The following is a 26,469-nucleotide window of genomic DNA, read 5'->3' as shown; positions in this document are numbered from 1 at the left end:
GGTATATAATATAAGTATTGTATAGGACATTGTTCAAATCATATAAACACATACGCCGATAATTCTGTTTTGGCGCTGTCGGAACAAATCTTTAGGACTCTGCGGGATTATAATGGACAAACGGTATCTGATAATAATAATCTGAAGGAGAGAATAACGGACGTTCCAAACGGTTTTATTATTTTTTTTATATACACACTTGTACGTAAATTCATCCGCAAAACAGTCTTTTTTTTCGAATTAATTCAATTTATAGACGGTTCCACTTAACAATGTTATATCTTAGTGTGTACGTTTTGCTTTGAAATAATTTCCGAAACGACAACCGTACATTGAGTTTTGGTCGCTTTCTAAGTAGTCCGTGTCCAATTGTAATTTTTTTTTAAATTTTATTCTGGAATGACTTATTTTGTAGAAATCTGAGAGCAAAAATATCGTACGGATAATCGCCCTTATAATACAATGTATTCAACTTTTTTTTATAAATCGTATACATTCAATAGGGGTATTTTTTATTTTTCAATGCTTTAAACAAGTATACTTAATGAAATCTCTTATGTATATGTACATTCTCTCATATTATTTATTTTAAAACGTTTTCACAAATTTAAAAATAATGATTTTGTAGGTACACGTAACATAATGCAGTAAAATCCAAGTAGGTACTATAGATACATTTTTATAAACGTGGAAATACTGTAGTTATGCTAAAGTTCAATACATCAGAAGCTACTTATTCGAATTTTCATTTAGATGTATTGATATTATCGTGTATATGAGTGTTAAATTCTATTTTTCTTATTCCTACACCACTATTATACATCTTATTGTTACATGTTATTACAGATTGTATATTTTTCTAATAAATGTCAAAAAAATGTAGGTAGGTACTTATAAAACAATTATATCAAAAAAATTATCTGCTGAATAATATTTGAGTAAAAATGAACGGTTCTCTTTTGAAAAACAAAAGTTTGTATCGCCACAGGGCACACCTCAAACGGAATAAAAAAAAAAAAAAATCAAAAATCAAATTTTGAATAACAGCATTATTGAAGAAAAATGGACCATACTTTGTAAATCATCCTGTAAATATTCGCGTGATAGCGGGTCGGTGTAACGGTGGCGCTATACACATTATAATATATAAATATAATATGTATGCATTATAATAATATTATTAGGTATGTATACGACGGCGATGACGACGACAATAATGATTATAATCTTATGCGTTATATAATAATATAATACGCGTTGATAATAATAATTTATCAGCCGGTGAGTGACAGACGAGCGTATTTATTTCGTAATAATAATAATAATAATATATTTACTATTGAGGAGGTCTCTCTTCCGAAATCGTGAACCTCGCTTGTCACCAGAGCAAAAGCCTTCCGCGGGCCTACAGAAATAATATTATAACGTGATATATTATATTATTATTATACGCGTCGTCGTCTGTGAATTCCGCCGAATGATGCTCTTATTTTTTTTTAATGGGCTTCACAAACGTTGTCGTACTCGGCGCGCGTGTACGCACCGACGATGACGACCACAATAATCATAATAATATTTAAAAGGGTCGAATGAGATGTACGGTGCAAATGGAAATCCATCATCACACCACCTCCGCCGAAGGAGCAGTGGATGGCGAAAAAATAAATATAAAAACTCTTATTCAAATTCTCATTTCATCAGAAATATTTCATTTTTCAAATGACTATTACTCTACTTCGTCATCGTCTTCGCTCGCGCTGTCATCTCGGGCGACAAACGAATGATTGTCAACGGCGGCGGCGGCGGCGGCAGCGGCGGCGATGGATGTTTCCCGCTTCATTGTACCGTACGATACGTAATTTTTTTTATTTTTAATCGAAAAACCACCGCACCACAGCCATCAACACACGGTTCTCCAAAACACCCACCTTTATAATATTCCATATATGTTTGTGCAGAATATAATATAAATTATTGTCGTAATACCAACGCTGTCTGCAGAATGCATGGTTGGCGGATTAAGAAATTTCGTATTTCAATAACATAATAATAACTGGATGTCGCACCCGCGTTGTCTCTACTCTCTATCGACGTTCAACCGTCTTACATGCGTAGGTATAACATAGCAAATCTATGAACCGGATTTTTACTATAAACTTTAGTAGTAGTAGTAGTAGTACACTAGTACAGTTTATTTATAGTTAATGTATTAGAAATAATTTACGTAGGTATTGTCGATTTTGTAAAGGTGAAAAAAAAACTGTGCAATTTTTTTTCATATTATGTTAATTTTAAAACGAGGTAAATGACTAATAAATTTTTGATAATCATTCGTAATTCATAAATTATTTAATTAGGAGCACTATTGGTTTTTCTTCTGAAAATCTGAAAACATTAAAACTTTTTTAAACTTCTATAGTCTACCTATACTAATTTTTAAAAAACGTAAAAAAGAGTATTATGTGTCATTTTTGTTCATAAAATTTGGATGGAACAATGACTTACGGAAAGTCAGTTTTTTAAATTATTTTGCTCACTATTCACTATAACAACTATTTTGTCAAGTATAATTGAAATATAACTGTTGTACTTCACAGTTTTACATATTATATTTTCGACCTATTGGTTATTCGTATATTGCTGTAAAACTAAAACAAATTTTCGATAAATTTAACAAGTATTTCTCCGAAAATGCAATTCGTGTATAATATTTAGTAGGTAGTTTTGTGCATTACTACAATCATGATTAACGAAATCAACTAATGTGCATTTTACCTAGTATCTACCTACGTATTATTTATGATTGATAGTTGTAGAGATAAAATATTACAATTATTATATTATTATGATCAGGATTTATTGTATAGTATAAAAAATAATTCGTACATATTCATATACATTGCAAACATAGGTGATAGGTCACTTTTTATTTATAGTGAATTATACTTCGAATATTTAATATTTGTTACAATTTAAATTAAAAAAATCCTAATTGTTAAATTGCCTTTTTAAAATCCTATATATCTTACTACTCGTATTTTATATATTTCATCAATCCTATTATCTTAGAATTGTTAGCAGTTTTTCGGTTGACTATTTGTAATTTAAATTTTAAATACCTACCATATCTATATTTTACTATTTAGGTACTTGGCATAATGACACCTCACCTATTTTAACAATACAATTCAGGCGCACACCCAAGATTTTTGTTTAGGGCCTTGGGGAAGGACTTAAATGCTTTACATACTTTCTTTACATACAAGTAAATAAGTTATTTTGATTTTTGACACAGTTTTTTTTTACACATAAGACGTCATACGACATACGTATTCAACACAACTGTCACAACACTCGGAACGGCAAAATCGAACGGACTGAATTGTCCAATATGTCACAGACAGTCGACAGTCATAAAATCATAACTCATAATTATTATAATTATTATTATTGTTATCGTAGTGACGTAGTTACCAATCAAAGTTGATCCGACGTAAACGCTATAGTACCTATCTAAAAAACTAAAATTAATTTTCAACGAAATAAGTGATCCAGTCCCAGTGATGCAATATTATTATAATAATATAGTATTATTTAAAACGACACATAAATTTAAAATCTTTATTAATTTTAATAATTTCAATATTTAATTAATAATTGGTAAACATAAATAGCATTTTTGAAAAACTTAAATATTCAATGCTTTATTAATATAAAATATACACCCATGACTAGTTAAAAAAGTATAATATAACAGAAGTCTCAAGATGATGTTAATAATTTAATAATAATGCTTTGTGCACATATATACGTCGTTGCTAACTATACATAAATATATATTGTATTGTAAAAGAAGAAGTAGTCTTTTCGCTTTTAAATTATTTTAGACACAGTTTCTTGGAAAGTTGGAACAATTTTCACGGATGAGATTATTTTTGTAAATCGCATTATCATCATTTCCAAGAATTTAATGTAAAATATTAATAGATATGCATATTTTCACAAACGTTGTACAATGGGAAAATCAGTGTACAAATATTATATTATATTATGTACGTATTACACTCTAAACTATAATATACCAGTTGAATCTATCGCTGCGGAATTACAGTAAAAAAAAAAATTACCGAATGATTATAAATTTATTAAACATATATATAAATATAAAAATTAATAGTTATAATAATGCAACATCTAATGTTTAGTGTTTAAAAATAACATAAAAAAAATGTCAATTGATTTGGGTAACCATAATAACGACGACGATGCAGCACTTCGTCAGAAGTGTGAGTTATATCATGAGTATGAGTGTATGGACATGGCTAAAACGCACGTCGCTAAGTTTAATAGCTTCAAGGAAAACTAAAAACTGAAAACATTATAACTTTTTAATCAATACATTTTTTTGAAAAAACTTTTTTGCGCTTCCATCTAAAAAAATTATGCGAATCGGTAATTTCAGAAACAACTGTCTAAAAAAATCGCCTCGCGTTTTAATAATATAGAAATAAAGATAAAGATATTATTAATAAACAGTGATACTCGTTTGCATTTAGTAAACAATTTTTATCTATAAACAGTAATAACTCGTTTGCTGTACGCAATTATTTTATCTCATTCCAAATTTAAACTTATATTGTTATTCACGGTAGATAGGATACGGTTTATTTTAAAAATGTCGATGGTATACCTACACTTATTTAAATTGAGTATAATCAAGCCGGTAATTATTTAGCTACGTTTTGAGTTATTATATTTATATATTTTTGTATAGCAATTTTAGGTAGATGAGTGTGCCGTGTGACGTTAACGAGACACGAATTGCCATTTTTCCAGTAGGTACTCTGTAAGTTTTTTGAGTTTTGTAGACTTTATCAATAGTTCATGTACGTAAACGAGTTGTAAAAAAGGGTAAATCGTAAATCTATGTGAAAGGGTATAGCTATTGATATAGTCTTAATATTAAATATTAATATAATATAAATTAAATAGTAATTCGTGATGTTATGATATTACATAGTAATGAGTGTGCAAGCAACATGTGGTATATGTAATAATGTGTAAGTGGTTAAAGTAAAAGAAAAATGTAAATTTTATAGTGAATAAATTCATAATAAAATAATAAATAGATAAATATTTGGCGAACGAAACGTTATGTTTATACATGTATAATAATATGCAATCGGAACAGTTTCACTTGAATGATCTCCCGGTCCCGAAGTGTGTTTTACATGCGCGTGCCCGACATGTTCTCTATAATATTATAACGTTTCGGGCCATTAGTTAAGCGCAGTGTCTAGATTTATGGAACCGATAAAAATGACAATACTGTTTAATGTAATATCCTACTCGTATACTATAGTATATATTATGTCAGTCATTATTATAATACAATAAATCGATAAAAGGATACGTCAATACGGTCTTATGTATTGTTGCGACTGTTTAAAACTGAATATGGCTACACACATTTCCTATACCTAATAGAGTAGTACTGCACTACTACGTAATAAATAAAATAATAATATTGTATAAATATATGTATAAAGAAACAAACAAAAACACATTTTATTATATTGTTTTCTTTGGTTCTCACCTCGACTCCGTTCGAGAACAATAATATAATATTATAATATGTGGGATGAACTTGTTTCTAACGAGCAGGAGTGCAGGACAATGGACGGGTTACTACTATTTGCTCTCGATGGAAAAATAATTAAGACCTTGTTACAACGGTATTCATTCGTTGTCTGGACTACATGTACTTATCTCGCCGAAACAGATGTGAGAGTATTAGACTTCGATTACAATCAGATTATCCTGTTGTTCAGTTGTTGTATTACCTACAATGGAAATTGGAATATAACACCTGACTAAAGTTATCCTACTCTAATCTTCCATTTACCTAATACCTATATATAATATACTCGACGTTGAAAAAGAAATCACACGAATTGAACACGTGGGTGACGGAGGACCTAATGCACAAACTTATAAAAGATGCTTTAAACGTAGATATAATCTACTGTAATACTGTATGACTTCTTTGAGATATTGGAAAAGTATAAGTACAAGTATATTATGTAATACAGCCGTACAGCTAACAATATTTCTATTTTCCAGGTAAATATTGAACATCATATAATTTCCAGTGTCCAAATCTAAATCGATAGTTTAAGGTTGAGCAGAGTAGTAAGATATATAATACAATTTATAAAAAGCAAAATAAATTTTAAACTGTTATTTGAAATAGTGTATACAAAACAAAAATGTGTTTTTGCAATTAATTTATTTGAAATACTAAATGGATAATTTAAAATAATATACCTACACAATTATTCGATGATAACTATTAGCAATACAATTTAATTTGTAGTAATATAGAATGTAGATGCATGAAAATAATTTAAACATTTTTCACTTTAAATTCATCAAAAAGTACCAACTAGATTCAATTTTCTACCAAAAACTACTCTCATTTTTTTAAACCAAAGCATTTTTATTGTCCTAAAATATTAAAACAGATAGCAAAAAAAAAAAAAAAATTAAAATAATAATATAATAAAACATACACATCATAATAAAATTAATACATTCATCGCTTGGCTTAGAATTTAAGATTTTAAGTGTCATAAGAAGGACGCCCATCTGTCAAAATCCAAAGGGGTGACATAAGTGTCTAATCCCCCCGATTTTCGAGTAAACAAAAATTAGCATACAATCAAAAACAAGATCTAGTTTAAATAATTACAATAAAGATTATAGTATAGATATAAAAAACAATAATAGATCATATTATTATCTTTATGACCCACTGTCGTTAAACGCTTAAAAATATTAGAGTTGAGGGGAGGGAAACTTAAAATGCCTGAATAAGTACGATTAAAAAAAAAAATGTTCTTTCTTTAAAATTTTTTGGTTAATTATAAGTATTCAAAACCACGAAAATTTGAAAATTATTTTGTTTTTGAAAATTCTCAACATTTTAAATTTAAATACCTAAGATTGAATAATTTTTAAAATAATACGTTGAAAAATTACAAAGAATACAATTTTTTTATACTATACTACCTATACCTAGTTAGTTTGTTGTAGTTTAAAAATATTAACCCTTTCCAGCCCACAATAATAAATTATTAAGTGAAAAATGTTTTTCTCTTAAAGTTGCAATATACAATTTACTGTTGTAGAAGTAATATAGGTACTATAGTATTATAATTTTCTACCAATATTGAAATTTTTAAAATAAATGTACCACATGGCACATACCACTCCCCTATCATAAATATAAATACCTATGTGAGATTGTAAGATCAAAATTAATAATTATTTCCTTACATAATACATACTATAATATTATTATATTTTATACTAAATTACCATTTACCAAACATATTTATTGTTAATAAATTAACTAATCTGGTCTAAGATTATTTCTATTTGAATGATAAACATACAATTTATCAGTTAAGTATAGACTATCTACATATTTGTTAAATACTATTAAAACAGTACCTACCTAACTATAGTGTCCCACAATCTTTCACTTGTATTTGATCATTTTATGTACCTATTTAATAACTTTCCTAAATTGTAAAACAATTGCTTATAAATTTCTAAATAAGTACATTTATTCCAGAAATTATATTATCTTTCATTTCAATTCCAAAGACTCAATAAGTTTTTAAGATGGTAATAAGTTGAAAATTGAAAAAAAAAAATTAAAACAAAAGTTGGATTGTTAATCGTCATACATAAATTATTTTGTGAACAAATTAAAGTAATAAAATTATTTACATATTTAATTTATTTAACTTCCTTCTTATTATTTAATCATTAGATTATTGATCAGATAACTATTTTTACTAGCTTGTCAAATAATTAAGCTTATAAACAGATAACAGTTACACACACGACGTACAGGTTTTTATTCGAATTACCGCGAGACTTTCAAGAGAACGAGCAATTACCGAACATTTCGAATTATCGAGAGTCGACTGTAAAAACAAAATTATTATATTTTATCTTGCTAACTCTCGTAGAATGTCTTAATATTCTTAAATAATTTATTAAAATAAGTAGATATTATGTATAATTATTAATTTAATATTATACTTATATTTGATATGTGCTTAATAAACAATCAGGTACTAGATCTAACTACCTGATTCAATAACATTTACATGTACATTTTTTTTTTATTATTATTAATTCGTTAGGCAATATGATATTTATTAATTATTGTAATAAAGATAACTTTACTAATATAGTATATTATTTTATTATTATATTAGTATGTAATGATATATATATTTTTTAATATACATTATGGAGCAAAGTTAATTAATTAAATTATTTCATATTACTTTATGAGTGTAAATTAGAAAATAAACTTAAATATTTTGAAGAAGGTATTTAAGTATCAATGAGTAACGGCATCTACTGACATTTAACAAACTGAAGCTTTAAGATTATTCCGCTAGGTAGCGCACTACAATCTAGTAAACGTCCAAAATATAATATTATTTTTTGTATTTTCGTAATATGGCTTTCAATTTATTTTCAAATGTATAATTTAAAAAAAAAAAAAAAAATACAGTATAATTAAGAATAATAACAGTGGACGTAGTGTGTTAATTGGTGACGCTATTTTATTGAATGGATGTTCATTGCTCGTAAATCTAAAATGTATTATGTACAATGTACATTGCGTATAATAATATGTAGTAGTAAATCTGTGATAGAATTGTAGTGTTTTGCCTACTAATTACTGTTTTAATTTTGCCTTCGTTGAATATCATATGAGTATTTATAAAAAAAACAATCTTAGTAAAGAAACCACATATCAATTTTGTTAGAATTAAAATGGAATTGTCGCGTGTGCCGTGTGCGTATAGTTATGTGATGTTCTACTGATTTTATTGGCACGAATTAAGGGGATTCTAATATAATATTATTTTACTATTATTTGTTATTTGTCAACATTGACTTATATATAAATAAAAAAAATCTTTATAAGAAATATTATTGCCAATGAAATAGGAATGGCTCTCAGATACGATAACGACTCATTCTCATTTAATGTCCGTTTACTTTTCAGTTTTCATGGGACAAATCTAATAAAAACAGAGGCGAATTCATCATGCGACACTCTTATTTTTATAGACCACCTCCTCGATTTCACCAAACGGTTCATTTCCCTTGAAGTTTGATTAAACTTGTATTTTATTTCCTTCTCGAGTACTGTAAATTGTAGTATTACTAATAATATTACTTATTTTCAAACATTTCGTTACGGGACTTGATTAATCTAGTATGACGTAAGAAGGATGCCACTATTTGGTTTCTCTCTCATCACTCAACCCCCAAACGTAGACATAAGATAAAAAGTGTTTACACTAAATAATTTATTATATAATATGTGATTGTATATATTCGTAAAAAATGTCTGTATAAATACTAAATTTAAAATTTTTTAATCGAGCATTACATTTTTGTTTTGACTTTGACAACGATATGTCAAACCCTCGAAATTATTATCCTTCATAAATAAATGAGATTTTACTTGGGAACAACACGAAAACCTTTTTTTCGTGAATGCGCTTTGTCTGTATTGCCCGCGATGCAGCAGTGGGTCGCAGCGGAATGAAAACAAATGCACCTATATATATAGAACGCGACGCGGCCGAATGACGATATCTTTTTTTTTTTTGTAAAGACAACAACATCAACAAAAAGTAACGGCAACAATAACGAACATATAATAAACAATAATAACAACACTATTGATAATTTGACATGACAGAGACAGAGGGTCGACATCTGCGGACAATTATCCGTCTGCGCCTCGGTTGTCGCGCACAATCCGACCGGACCGCGGCGTTATCCGCCCGCGACGCGCAGTATACAAACACACGGGCCGGGCCATTTTTACGAGTGTGTTTGCCTTTGCACTGCTCGTCGTCGTCGTTTTATTAAGAGCAAATCTAATAGACGCGAGAGCGATAAATACACATTTTTATTATATACGGCGGGAGGCTGTATGTGTATAATATATATATGTATATAATAATAATAATAATACAATGTCAATATTGGCCCCGCTGAAATGGAAATGGAGAGCGAGTCCGTGCGGACCAATTTGTCCGTATAATATGATGTGGGTTATACGACCGGTACGTGTCGAAACACTCGCGAAATACGTATGCGCCACGCGCCGAGTAAATTACTTTATACATACGTTTTATATTTCTATATTAATTTTTATCGTTTTCGTCTAAATGTAAAACGGTCATTGTGTACATCATAATATTATACACTATTGCCGTTTATTGTACGAGATCAATCGGCCCTTCAGATTTTCTATTCGTCGCCCACCAGTATAACACTCACACGAGTGTACATTACGTATAGGCAGATGGTAATAATTGGTAAAAATCGACTATTTCCAGTAAAAAAAAAAAAATTAAATTAGTCTTACCTCTGCTTGTATGCTGGATTGCATAAGACCGTTCCATATTTATTTAATGAACGCCTTTATCGAATCATCGGTTTGGCCGTTTGGGTTGCACAGTAAGTTTAATACAGACGTATTGGTTTAAATATGATATCAAAGTTGATTCCGTGGTTGAAGTTTGAAACTTATTACCAGAAAAGTGATAACAACTCATCAGCCGTTTTAATTTGAATACAAATACTATAATATAGTCAAACATTCGTTTATAAAACTGGTGTAACCAATGATTTAATGACCGAAATATTTAACAACGTTATTGAAGTTTAATAAACGTTTAGTTGATGAATGATTTTTTATTTATTTGATAACGAGCAAATTTGCAGTTGGTTAATTAAAATAATTAATAGGTACGTTTCCATGTTACCACTTACCAGACACAAGATTATAAGAATACTGTAGCAGTGTCAAAATAATAACGTCATTTTTTCAGAACGACTAGGTATATAATTATTCAATGACTTATAAAATATAACTAATTTACAAACAAAATGAAAAATTTACTTCACTGTATCATTATGGGAAATCGGATGGACAGGGAATTCGCTTAATATTTTTTAAATAAAAGTTATTCTCTCTTTACACACGATATTGTATTAAATGTTTTAATGTCCTTACCTGCTTCTACCTTTAAAGATGAAAATTAAAGATACTCCATTACTTTCGTTTTTGGTTCTTACTCTGTCAGTGCCAAAGTTATAGTCTCCTCTCCCCCAAAGTCGCACCGATGCTTGCTCACTTAGGCAGTTAGGCCCGTTTAATAGACGTTTGAGCATGGTGGTAGGCGTGAGCGTCACCGGTAACAGACCATCGGCAAACGCATTGCGCGAGAAGAATGACATTGGCGATTTGATTTGAAAAAAACTCGTCATCGGCCGTTTAAATCGAAAAAATAAAATAAAATAAAACGTCAAAGAGAATATTTTTAAAAACTATTTTTGTAGTAAAATATCGCGCAAACGCGGTATTGGAGATTATAAATATCCTCGGAATAGGTGTATCGTTACAAAAAACTATTTTTATTATTGATAACCAGTGACAATATAATATTATTATCGTCTTCGTTTACATGGAAAATACTAATGATCGTATTATTACATTTACCACCGTTAACTCGAAAACAACAACAACGTGGGTTTTTCTCGATGGAATGACAGTCGCAACGCGTATCGCGAGTCTGCCGAATAATTTCTTATTACTTATTATTAGTTATTGGTAATTTAAAATTTTCTATTTAGTATTCAGTATTATTACGCCGTTACGTGCGGAGTGTTGTCGGTGCTTTTTTTGATGTCACTGCGATACATCTGTGGCGAGTCTGTTTTGCGTATTCAAATCTACCGACCGGCTATCGTTTTTATCGACCATTACGACTAAAGCCGTGACGAGTGTGACGTTATAAACTAAACCGTCGCTAGTTAATCGTCTCCGTATAAAATGTATAAAAGTAAATTCGTTTTGTTAACCCGCAGATCATAATATTATTGTTATTGTGCTATTTTTTTCGTATCAGTTTTTCTACGATTATATATTATTATTGTATACGATGAGAATTTCGAAAGATGCGCACCACCAATTGGTGAAATGAAAAAGACACATCGATGAATATAAGCCGTAAGTGCTGTTTTTTTTTTTTTTTTAGTATCTATTATTTAGAAAAATGGCACAGATTAAAATTTGGTTGTCTGGTGCATACCTACTGAAATACATCCTGTCCGAGTTAAAATTTAAAAAAGCATTTGGAACTTTGATATTGTAATCCGTAGGAGGCATATTATAATAATATAATATAATATAATATGCACGGTACAGGTATATGATATGTTACGTATTATTTAATATAATGACGCACTCAATTGTCTTCATAATAAATCACTTATTCAAGTTTCGAATTTATATTTAATATTATGCTGTAACTTTGTCAGAATAATAGCTTATAGTTTTGTTAATTTATTATGAATAGTGCGTATGCCTTGTTGTTGTCGAGTGTAAATATTTTTTGAAACTAAAAATAGATGGTTAATAATAATAATTAATATTAACTTCTTTTTTGCATGTTTATAATGTAATCTAAAAGATTGATAGTATACCTTAACATAGTATATTTTACATACTCATAGTATGTAAATATATTCAGTTTTAACTTCATTAAATACATACAAATCAAGATCTTCTGCAAAAATGTAAAAAAATTAAGAATTATTAAGATAAATCCGGATCAATCAATGCAAATAATGTACAATATAGATTAATTACAAATAAAGTGAATAAAAATTTGCATTAATATTAAAAGATCTTTTTTTCTAAACTTTTCTTATTATATTTTTTTACTCTAATAACATTGTTGGTTTTTGGCAAGTAGTATTATCATGATTAAATGGAAGCTTTCAGCTGCAGAAATTTAAATTCATAAATGTATTTCATGGTATAGCATTATCTTAAATTTAGTATACCATACCTACTATGTCCTGTGTCAGTACTTGTCCAAAAGAGTTACAATAAGGCATTTTTAAGTAAAAAATATATTGAAGTTCTAAGCAATCTAACATAACACAAATTCTTTAAGTACATATTGACTAAACAATATTATAGAAATATGCATAATGTTTTAAAATAAAATACTTTATTTTAATACTTTAAACTTACTAAACATAGATACTTTGTATAATTTTTTTATGGTTTTACCTACCAATATGAAGATTATATTTTTAAAATTGATCTATTGTAACACCTAGATACTTTACAGAGTCTATACTTTTAAACTTTTTTTTATAATAGTATCAACTACCAGTAAGCTGGGTAGTAAGCTTTATTTTCTAACTTTCTTTAAAACTTCTCTTTCTCTTTATGTCTTACTATTACCTATTAGGTATATAATATATTAATAAAGACCAAGTTGTATGCTATATTTTTCTTTGTTGTCTTCAAACTTATTGCTCTACTTTCAGTCTATATTTGTTGATGATTTTATGATAAATAATTTTATAAAAAACATTAATAATAATTGTATATTTTTGCCAAGGTGATTTTTGAACAATATATTTATATTACTTATATTGAATGTTTTATAGGTTTTTAATTATTAACTATTATTAACATTAACTAATTATCCCTTTTTAGTTATATCATACTTTTTAAAATAAAAAATAATTATTTTAGCAATTTGAATATCTACTTATTATTATTATTTTACAATTTTAAAAAATTGTCATTCTTATCTACTCATCATTAAACAGTATAAATATTTTTACCTATATATCGTACTTTTATGCAATATAAAATATAGATTTATTTATACATAAATACATAATAAGTACATCTGTAAGTTTTATAATACATATACCTATATATTTTATTTTACCTACTCATGACTCATCCATAATTTTACTATTATCTTTAATAATTTTTAACTTCCTGCTTTTATCAAATATAATATCTGTTGATAATGTTGTTATCTGTTAGTATACATTTACTTATCTCTTTTATATATTTGTACCATTATTATTTTATATTCTTATAATTATATTGTTAATAGTAATAGATTAGTAAAAATATTCAAGGATAAAATACTCAGGTTTAAAAATGTAAAAGTCATTTTTTATTTTTTATATTAACATATTTAAATAAGAAAAATATTTTTAAATATCATTACTTACCTACCTATTGTTAATTTATAAAATAAATACAAATTAAAATGTTTACGAAGTACAATAATTAAGTACAATTACACAGATAAGGTATATTTTTCTAATAAAATTAGCAAGGTCATTAAAAAAATTTGGAATGTTTCTACTGCTATCATTGTATTTCTCACAAAAATGTTTTAATCTCGAGTTTGATCTAAGAAATTTAAAAATGACAATGACAATCTACTATTTATATACTTAATTAACTGCAATACAAAATATGGAAGTCAATTATGACGACTTGTACTGATTTTCTTGCTGACGGTACGTTTAAATATGCACTGAAATATATTATTTAGCTTTACAGAATTTATTGTTTAATAACTGCCATTATGCGTCTGTACTCTGTAGCTTACTTTTTTTTTAAAAAAACAAATAATTTAAACAAAAACCATGTGTACAATATGAGATAGTTAATTAAGGGGTTAATTACTTATTTATGTTTGAAAATGGCCAACAGATTATAAAATGATAACTAAAACTCAATCGCAGAAACGAATTTGAAAATATAGAACAGGGGAAAAAATATCAGTAAAACATAAAAAGGCTGGTAAAGTGGGTATTGTTCTATTACATAAGGTGCTGAGAGTCACATATTACGGGTGCCTTAAATTTGAATTCAATGATAATAAATCATACATATAGACGATTTTGCAGAGTGCAGAACAAGGATGGGTCTGTCAGCCTATGTCACTAAGTATATTATTCATGATACGTTTTTTGATAAAGGTAGGTAGATTTACGTATTTCACTTTTGGTAACTATTATATTAGGTTGATTTTTTCCGAAAACAATGTATTTTATTATTATATTATTGTTTTTAATTTATGAGTACTACAACAGCCAACCACACAGACGACGCTATAATAAATAATTTCCGATATTATTTCGAAATAATAGGTGGTATGTGCTATAAGTGTTCTTAAGAACGTTGCTTGCACCACGCATGTAACTCAATTACATAATATCTTATCTGCGCCCTTTCTAACATTTTGATCCTCTTCCGTTACCTACGCGGTGTAGGGCAAATATTTGTGTCGACCGTACAATGCTCTTAAACTATAATTGCTACGTGGCAATTGTCAATGACACAAGTCTCACAGTAAACGACGGAATATCGCAAATCGCGTATTATATTATTGTACTATGTGTTATATTTTCTGTGCATTTGTCGTTTTCTTCGTTATAGAAATACTTTTTCTTCAAACAAAGTATTACGTTGACATAAAATATGATATCCATCATAACGGATTTCAAGTGATTTATCCTCGGATTTATCTATAGCGGATTTCTTTTAAAATATTTTCTTAATATACCATTATAAACTGGTAAAATAAGTACAAAATATATATTTTTTTTGTGAGTACCTAATCGAGTTATTCTTTTATTTAATTATTTAATTTAATTTAAGTGTATAATATTATACTGTTAATATCTAATAGTTTTGTGTATTAGTCATACGTTGAAAATATGGTTATTGATAAACGATATAAGTCGAAAAGTTCAATAGTGTATATTATATCAGTTAAAGAGGAACAGTGTGATCTAAAATAAATTAAAGAATTTAATTAATCAAACCGTTAGGAATCGGTGTTTTAAACAAGAACGTTTTTAATTACCTACTGGGTATATTTTTTAAAATTATTTTTTTAATACATTTTCATTTAAAAAATGAAAAACAAAATTATAATTTTTTATTATAGACACCTATATAGCTTGGATATAATGTACAAGAGGATCGTCGAAGGCGAAACTTGTTACAAATATGTGTTGTTACAAATATTCGCCGCTGCCATTTCCGCGCTTCTGTCCGTCACATAATGCACACAGTTTACAATACACCAGTGGTTTCGATCTTCGCGTTTGTCATTTCGGTTTGAGACGTGTGAGTTGTGTATTGTTTAACAACAATGCGTAGTATGAAATTGATACTGCAGATAGGTACTGAGATACGATTACGAAAAGCTCCGACCCCAATGTGTATCACGTAAATATATAAGTATTTCAGGTTAAATGATTATTATGTTATTTGGATTTTGGGGATTATAGACGGCGTGTACGTTTGGTAATTTAGTCCTAGAAGTTTTACAATAATTACTTTCTTTACTATCTTTTATGTTGGAAATTTTATAATTGAGAGTAATATATTTAAGTATAACATTTTTTTACATAATTTTTTTTGTTAATTGTGATGAAATTATGACAATAAATTTTATTTAAGAACTAAGAAAAAACAACTTTTTGTATTTAGTTATATATTATTAGAATGTTAGCCACTTCCAATAATTGTACTTGGTTTTTAATAATCTGCACTTAACGCATTTAATTAACAATAGAGTATAACATCATAAGAATTGCTCGCCGCGACACTGCAGATAGCTTTCGGCGGTAGCTATTTGGACGCGTTAATTTCGTTAATAAAATATAATATTTTAATAAGGCTTCTTATAATCTAATATAGCTACTAATTTTTACATATTACATCTTAATATTGGTTTCGCGAGTTGATGATATTATAAACATGTATGGTTGAAGAAACTGCATAAGGGTATAAGGAAAATGGGAAATAACTAATAAGGGAGAGAGCCCTCTCTGGAAGAAAAAACATTATACTGTGTGATTAGTTTGTCCTCATTAATTTCTTTATTTCTGATTATTATTGTTAGAAAATTATTGATGTATTACTGGTTTGCTTAAACCGAAAAAAAAAGAAATTATAATTTACTTGTTTTCGTATTTGTTGAAAATCTCGAGATGAATAATTTTTATTAATAATATGAAAGCCAAGCTGCTAATTTTATTTCGATCATTAGACATCATTTTTAGGCTATTTATATGGTGGTAACCTTAGGTTGTTATGATACATATAAATACGTTGGTAGGTGTTTTTTTTTATGTAAATCAGACTGAATATTGTATTGAATTAGATTAATAATATTAATTGTCCAATGTCATATTAAAAATATTCCATCGCTTTGCTTACCGAAATATATTATAATATCAGTGTTTTGGGAGTTGTCTACATTATACTGTATAAACAACAGTACGTTATAGGTAACAATCGTTCGAATACTGGACTTAAAAACATCAGACGAATGTTTGCGTCACAACACTACAACAGTGGTTTTGTTATATGTCGGCAGTCGATAAAGACGGACTGTGCCACCCATCACACCTTTGTTATTATTATTATACCATTGTTATTTACGAGTCGTCATCGTCGTCGTTGCCGTCGCCGCCGCAAACAACTGCAATACACACGGCACGCGGTAAAAACACGACCACTAAACACTTGTATAGTTGTTGTATTATAGTAATTGTTTGTACAATATTATTATTGTCGTCCAGCGTCGGTGGATTTTACGCTCCTTTATTGTGTTTATGTCGTCGATGACGACGACGAGGAGATACATAGTCTGGTGGCAATTCAATTAAACGACACTTGAATTTGATGAAAAGAAAGCAACGCTGCGGTGACGATTCCTCGTGCTCGCCCGGCACTGCTGTCTTTAGTCGGCCGTGACAACTTATTCTTACACGAGACCATATTTGGTATTTTATTATATTGATTTTAATAAATCATCATATTTTCAATATTATTGTTATTATTATTTAACTTAATTTGAAATTAAACAATCTAAAAACATTATAATAAATTAATAGGTAACAATTATAAGCTTAAAATCTTAAATGACAAGGTTTAGCAGAGATGATCGATAGGAAAAGCCGCCCTAACTACATTCATGAATATAATTATTGTTGTGCAATGTGCGTACACAATAAGTACTTTACTGAATTTAGGTTAACTTTAGTGGCGTATTTAGGGACAGAAAAATTAAATGTCTACTTGATAATCAAAATATATTAATGGTGGTTAAGACACGACTTATTGGTTGTCTCCTCCTCACCACACAAAAAAATAAAATAAAATATTGTTGATGTATTTTTTTTTCGTTTAAAAGAAATGTAACTTTTGATTACAGTTTATATGGCACCACATAAAAATATTTTATTTTTATCTACGATAAATATTGTTAAGGGTTTCCATTCGGTTGACATATTTAACCTAACCTAACCCTTGGCATGGCAACTTCGTTTCAACCAAATACCAATACAACCTAAAATAACCTAACTTAGCTGAGAAATCGCTTTGATGTGTTAAATTTTGATTAAATTATTGTTATTGTGTATGAACAACAATATGATAATGCGATAAATTGAACTTGAACTTTATTTTGACAAAATTATCGCACAAATTATATTATTAATCTTTTTCTATTTATCTTAATAAACATTATCAATATAAAATATCATTATAGCTTATATTTATGATAAGTAATTGTCTAATTTATGTTACATCTTTTGTATTATAATATAATATTGTTATTAATAACTTACTGACGTATCGAAGGGTAGTGGTTGTAATGAAAACTTGAAATTAGTCTAAATAATTTTAAAGTTTTGTTATACATAGAAATTAAAAATGTCAATATTATTATATAACGATTATAATTAGGAAATTTTGACGCAAAGGCATATTTTTTTTTTGATATTTTGAAACGTTGGCCCGTAAATATAAAATTAGTTTTGGTTGATCCTAATTATTTTAAAGTAATTATATTTTTGCATTTTTTGACAAATTTAGTGCATTTTCTTAGTTTTTAGAGCATTTTTCACAGTATCACAAGAAACTTTCGGCTAACTGCTGACGATACGAATAATAAATCATATAGCACGACAAGTTATCGTCGATAACAATTTTATCATATAGCTAGACCTCGATAAGTATTACTGAATTAGTAATCAATTAGTACGTCCAGAATTAAACAAGTAACAAATACTACAGTAATGTAGGTAAATAATAAAATTAAAAAAAAAAAAGTGTTACCACACCGCTGCTTCTACTGCTTTCTTGGGCGGATCCAGTATCGAGCAAATAATTTTAAATTAATAAACCAATTAAATCAATTAATAATCCCAAATTCGTTTCAAAGTTTGCGTTATTTTTGTCAATCTTTTTAGCTATAATAAATATAATTTAAACGCTTTTTTTGAGTTTTTTAAGAAATTTTTGCATTTTTTAAGTGCTTTTTTTTAAAGATTTTTAGTGCATTACAATCCTACCCTTAATTATAATAATATATTTTATTTATACCATATTATATTAATTAATATAACGTAAAATGTAATTACATTTTTCTGTAGATACCGTAAAACAGTAAAATTAAATTTATAGTATATATATATACTTATATTATCATGTATTATAATAGGTAATAAATAACGTAACCTAATCTTGTGTATAGTAAAATTCATAATAATATAATATGCGTAAAGTTTTAAGTTTCCACAAATAATGTTTTTGAATCATAACAAAATTATTAACAACGTTATTTATCGTTTGAATAATTTCGTCAAAATTTAAACTTAGAATGTCTATTAAAAAAAAATGTATATATTTTTTAGATGTGTGGTTTCAGCATAGAATATTCTTATGAGGAATCTTGTATTAAGTTTTCAAAACTTTGGTACCTATTAAAAGAATGTTATATGAATTTCTAACTACAAAGTAGCTTACAATTTTTCTTTAAGATTATAACTTTATATTGCTTACTATACAATTTGTTGTTTTATTATTTTTTAATAATAATATATAAAAACAACTTGTGTGGATCTTGTATTAAATTTTCAAAAATTCAAAAAATTTTATTAAGCGAATAGTTTTTATTTTAATTTATAGAAAAACGTACTACTCTGTTATTAGTTGTATATTAACAATAACAATAGACAATATAGAATAGATCCAATTTATTCTTATATATTTTTTAAACCATGTATAGGTATATCGAGGAGTAGAGTACCTTTGCGATCGATGTTATTATTAAACAAAATCAATTTTAGATTCTTAGTGGAATGCATTCGTTTTACAGTGTGTGATTTTTAAAGTTTTTTGTTTGTTTAAAATACTTTTATACCAAAAAAATAGTTTCAAAATTAAGTGAGGGGTTACTAAATTAATTATTTTAAGGTTACACTAGGTAATTTAATGATGGTATTGTTCCAGTATTTACCCGTATTGACTTAAAGTTAGAAGTTCATAACAATGATAATGTAAGTATATATTACAGACAAAAAAAAAAAAAAATTCTTTAAAGTATTTTTGGAACTGAATATTATGGGATGATGGTATTTATAATAATAATAGTGTACTAACAATTAACATCTCATATTTTTGTCTTTTGGTGGCTTGATGCTTTTCGTTGAATCCACTTAGTTTGATATTAATTGTGACTGGATATTAATTTTAGGTGTTATCCATGCTTCAGCGATTTTTAACATTTAAGCAAATATTTTTTTGTTATATTCATTGTGACATTTGCTTAATATTATCTTGCCTTGTGTGTTTTCATGTGTGAAATCAAGTAATTGGTTTGTGAAAATGAACATTTGCAGACATCACACACAAATAAATCCATTCCCCAGTGTATTCTCATATGAGAAATGAAGAAATTGTATGTGAAAAATGATGTTTTACAAATAGTACAAAAAAATAATCGTTTTTCTTCCAAAAAGTTGTCCATTTTTATGTTTGATAAATAGATAGACCGCGACTAATCGTTTAATCAATTTGATTTTTAAACATTTATTTATTTATACCTATATTGTTGTACCTATTTACCAAATAGTTTGGCCAGTTAATAAAAATAATAACGTGTTAATAATAATATATATAAATTATTAAATATTATTAGTTGTTAAATGATTAGAACTAAATATAGCCTAGAAAAATGTTGCTTTTTAAATAATACTTATAAAATTAAATTAAATTTGATCGAATATTTATTTTTAACATCATCACTGTTGTGCAGGGTATAAATCTAATGTATTTTGATTGCAACTAGTTCAAAAATGTCAAAATGAGCTGAAATATTTTTAAAATTATTTCATGTCTAGCGAGAGTTTTAATTTATACTAGTTACTAATTATGGTTATGTATTTAATGAACATTTTATATTTCAATACAGATAAAAAACCATTTGTAAAACCAACATTCCTCATTCGCTCACATTCTGAAATACACGTTTTAGTGTATAATGTTTATGATTTGAGGATCGCGTTTTTTTTGTATTTTTAATACATTTTAATATGTTTTTAATGATAGTCTAGGTATTTTGAGATATTGGTTGTATATTAGGTTGATGCTTATTGTATGGTTTTTTTTTTACATTAATCTGTTGTTAGTTGACACTGTATTTTTAAAAATTAATTTAATACAATTCTAATATGTTAGACGTCTAATGATAACAATTTAAAAATATTTCATTTGTGTTGGTTACTTTATAATATCAAATACCAACTGCAGGTTTTTATATTTCAATAAAAAAAAAAGAAGAGGAAGCCGCTCTACTATGTAGTAGGTGTTGACTGTCGTGTGTATTACGTTGTTAAGTAAGGAGTAAGCTACTATAATGTATATTATGTTAAATTTGAATTCAAAGGTAAAATATTGCATACGAAACGATTCTGAGCAGAGACAGTCAACTCATACTTCAATGAATATTTTATAATAATATATATCTATATATTGCTATTAGTACTTTATTTTTTTACTAGTCATTAGTATTAGTACCTACCTATAACCTAACCTTAGTACCTACTAGATATTTTCATATTTTATTTTTAAAATCAAATAATATAGATGGAGACATGAAGTATAAAACCAATTAGTCAAATCGCCAAAAATATAATTATCTATAATTTGTGTAATAAATGATTGATTTTATTTTGAGGTTACTTGTCAGAATAACCATAACGAATACATTTTTGTCAGAGAGAGAGAGAATAAAAATAGTGGTCCGACATTCTCTTAAAATAATACCTATCGAGTAAATAATTCACATGTGCATGTCTATTTGTATAACAATGTCATCGAACTACTTGCGAAAAAAATATATTAATATAAGTTATAACGAATTATTGAATATTATATATACTTATACCTCTTAACAAAGCTTATAGGAGGAATTTTGTTTTTGCTGTAAATGGGGTGTTTGGTGATATGCGGGTGTAATTGCTTCCTTGGTATTATTTGAAAGAGATAAAAATTACGTTTTCTTCTTTCTGCAACGTCCGAAAATAGATTTTGAGGTGACAAAAAAAAGGTTAGGTTAGATTCATGAGGTACTAATATTTTAATACAATTTTGTTTTATCGATATTAGTTTTTTTCCAATTTGCATTCTTATTTTTGAAATTTTAATTTATGCACCTTATGTTTGAAAAGTGCCAACTAAGTAATATAGTTTAATAGAGGGACCACCAATTAATTTTTATATTACATCTTTTTAGAAAACTATAAAATTGTCTGCCGTAAATTTAACGTACATGTTATTATTAATAAAAAATAAAAATCTCATTTAATTCTCCAAAAAAAAAAAAAAAAAATAATAAATAAATTCTTGTCTGCGGGCGAAATAATAAGTTCCTCTATTTGGTGATCTCTGAAAGTATATGGATTATAATTGGATATTACGTATTATACGTTCTGGTGGAGAACGTCAACCGCAAAAACGATCTTCTGGATGAAACGCGTCGTCACCGATCATGGTTTGTCTGCAGCTTAAAGTCTGGTTAAAATGTCTCTTCACACACACACACATACACACACATATGAGTAATTTCCTTGCATCCGTGACGACACTCACGCACACGAATCAGCTTGTTTTTGGGGGGGAGGGTAGTAGGGGTGATGTGGGTGTGTGTTTACACAGATGAGCCGCCGGCACGCACACGCACGCACGTGCCGCATGAATAGAGACTTGATGAAAGAAACAATGAAGAGGATTTCGGTATCAATTTGGCCGGCCATCAGATTTAACCCCTTTTGTGTGAAAAAGTCCCCTTTACGCGCGCGACTATTAACCCACCGCCTACACGCGCACATAATAATAATAATAATATATACTGTTATGTACACAGTATCGGTCGAAAACACTGCTTCCAGCACTCGTCGTAGTCGGCTCTTTTTTTCCTGTTTTCATTGTGTTGGTTTTATATTGGATTTGCGCCTTGGCCGGTGTACTGTTGTAGTCTGCAACCAACGTATCTATATTACATAATACTATATATATGATATATCAAATGTTCACGTATTGTACACGAGTACAATACGCATGCCGAAAACACCAAAACATGGGAAATTCCATTGTCTGTATCCGCGAGTATACGGCGCTAACGTCGTGTATAATGATGGTCAATCTGACTATATGGTGAGAAGAGAGTGCACATTGTAATATTACTATGACTTGTTTTGGTTTTTTTATTTATACATTTAATTTTGACTTAACTTATTCTTTAGTGTTATTACTTTTTCTTTAGTGTTTCTTATTCTTTTGTTTTGTTTTGTTTTTTTTTCTTTTGTATTCCAGATGGAATATCTACTACAGTTAAAACTAGAATTCTAAACGTTTACCTATGCGTAATTATTGATAAACTGATCGGAAAAAATGTTCTAACAGGATCTGGTGATTAAGTGGCAAATTCTAATATATATTGATGTTATACATAAGTAAACAAACGAAAAAAACGATCTAAATAATTAAATCTTGACTCTTTATGAATTATTCGATTTTACTTAACATGATTATAAGATATTTTATGAAAAATTCGCATACCGCCTTCGTATGATTGTTTTTCGAAAACTTGACGTATACTTCCCTCGAACGATAGGTATATCTATACTATTAGATTAGTGCGAATCTAGCTTTTATAATATTGTTTACACTTGCGAATTTTCAACCTACCCATTTATTTTGTTATTCTCTTATGATTTTAAATCGTTTTGTAGTATTTATTTCGTATTTATTATATTAATTCCATATATTACGCGATTGACCGTGAGCTTTAATAAAATGTTTAAATAAAATATGTCTTCTACTAAATGACGTACCTATAATTATTTGTTTTACCGATAATTAACCTCACTATGATTATTATTTGTATAAAACAACATTTCCTTACAAAGTATAACATGTCAATTATTGGAATATTAAATTTTTAAACTGGCCTAACTCTAATTTCTGTGACATGTATCATATTTATCTACATAAATATTATTAAACAACAAACAATTTACTACCGTAAAATTCAATTGTTTTAAACTAAAATTAAACATTATTTAAAATATACATTTTTATGTATAAAAAATATCTATTCGTCAATGCATGTTGTACCTTATTATTTTTACATCTTAACATTTAGAGAGGGTACCTATATTTTTTGTTTTTTTTTTCAAAACTAAAATTAAAAATTCATTTGAATTTAATAATTATTAATTATCGATCAACATAATAATACATTTATTCATTTTTGTAGTTACACTTTTCATTGTGATTAAGTGGTACAATAAATTGTGACTATTTTGAATGATAATACTTAATTATCATAAATCAGACTAAAAATACAACTATACTATACAATTCATGCACTGAAATTATACATATGCGACTATGGGCAGACACTTTATTTAAGCTTCTTGGAGGGCTCGTGAATGTGATTATTAAGAGGGTCTACTAAGTATTTTGTTACTACCCTTTCGACACCCTTTGATACGCGTCATTTTACACCCTTTTTTTATTCAATTCTTTTTTCATTTTTCCGTACATATATCAACCGATCAACAACACGTGTAACTCGTTTCATATTTCTTTTTATATGTCTATAGAGTTTATAGGACATTTACAGAAATATATATTATATAATAAATAATGATATTTTTATATCTACTTTAAAGTCATCATTGATTGACGAGTTAAGTCTTAAACGCTTTATAATAAACTGTACCGTAGAATATATGTCATACTAAAATCCTTTTAAATAGTTTCACATAATATATGCATAAGCTAAATAATAGGATAAGAATACCTTATATTTATAATTCTAAAACAATATTTTGTTTGGATAATGTGTATTTTATACTATTTTATAATAACTATTATTTATTGACTTAAACTATAGATTGAAATTAATTTGATCTTAGTATTTAATTATTCATAAAAATTAAAACTTTTAGCTATTAAAGAATATTGGGTACGTAGAAAATTGAAATGCATCATATCATAATAATATGATTGTGTTAATTGGAAGCAAATAAAATTAAAAAAGTAGATAATAATATAATTCAATAGTTATCATTAATAAAGTTATTAAAACATGTGTGAAAATTATATAAGTAACCATTCATAATTCACAAATTTTAAATTCAGGCGGATGTCGGCTGTCCTTGGTAAAATTTAAATTTAATTAAACTTTAAAATTTAAATAGATATATTTACACAATATATAGAATATGTTACGAATAAATATATTTATCTGTCCTTACTTGGACTACTTATCTGGTTTTGTTTTGGTTCTTTTAGTTTGGTTTGATTGGGTTTGATGATCAAACATGTCAGGCACACTTGATTCAAAATTTTATTATTTAAAATTTCTATCTCATTATAAGCCAATGCTTGAAATTACCAACTGAACAACGATTAAATAATGTTATTATATTATTATAATTTATGTTTTATAATCATGATTAACGAAATGAAAAATAATCATAAAAAAAAATGCATTTATGTATTACCTATCTTTAGACTGAGATTTAAAAGCTTAAAATGTGGCACGTGCCGAAGGACTTAATCCTCATCGTGGTTTGTTATGCAGTGCAGTATAGATTATTTTATTATTCGCATATCCCTTTATATATAACTAGAATTCAAATTATAAAATATAAATAGAATATTAACATTTTATTTTTGATATTGAAAGATAGAATAGTCAGTTTCAACTTTATTGACTTAATATATTTAATTTAATTTGTTTAAGAAAATGTAAGCACGAATTTGTTTTGGGCTACTAAAGGAGTATTGGGTAAGTATATTATTGGAAGAAAGATTGTAAATAAAAGCATTTAGGTGATTGATGATATTTGTGGGAAAAATTTTAGGGTAAAGAGAAATTTAATAACGACTAATGTAAAAAGAATGGTATCTACAATATTATCCTGTTTATTAATCAATTTGCGAATGAATCACTAAAATAATATTGTAATTTTAAAATATCTGCTGACGACGTACTTATTTTGTCCACTGAAGATTGAACAGCAGATTGCTTATACTAATTATATCTATGTGTGTTACAGTTTGTTTTATATTTTAAATATAACAGGATGTGCACAGGGGTTGTTTTGGTTGTTCAAACACCCCCCCCCCAAAAAAAAAAAAAA

The 26,469-nt window shown here is 27.5% G+C and overlaps 1 protein-coding gene across 1 annotated transcript in view; it reads left to right on the top strand.

Annotated features, from left to right (window-relative positions):
- The first annotated feature begins 11,651 nt into the window (after positions 1–11,651).
- LOC126551551 (ecdysone-induced protein 74EF-like) overlaps positions 11,652–26,469 on the top strand; it is a 29,152-nt gene continuing 14,334 nt past the window's right edge. The window contains exon 1 of the mRNA XM_050205222.1: positions 11,652–12,127. The gene's annotated coding sequence lies outside the window, so the exon portion shown is untranslated. The remainder of the gene's footprint in view (positions 12,128–26,469) is intronic.

Source organism: Aphis gossypii, chromosome X, assembly GCF_020184175.1.
Source record: "Aphis gossypii isolate Hap1 chromosome X, ASM2018417v2, whole genome shotgun sequence".
NCBI lineage: Eukaryota > Metazoa > Arthropoda > Insecta > Hemiptera > Aphididae > Aphis > Aphis gossypii.
The sequence above is the reverse complement of the archived record's forward strand: the minus strand, read 5'-3'. Positions and strand labels throughout refer to the sequence as shown.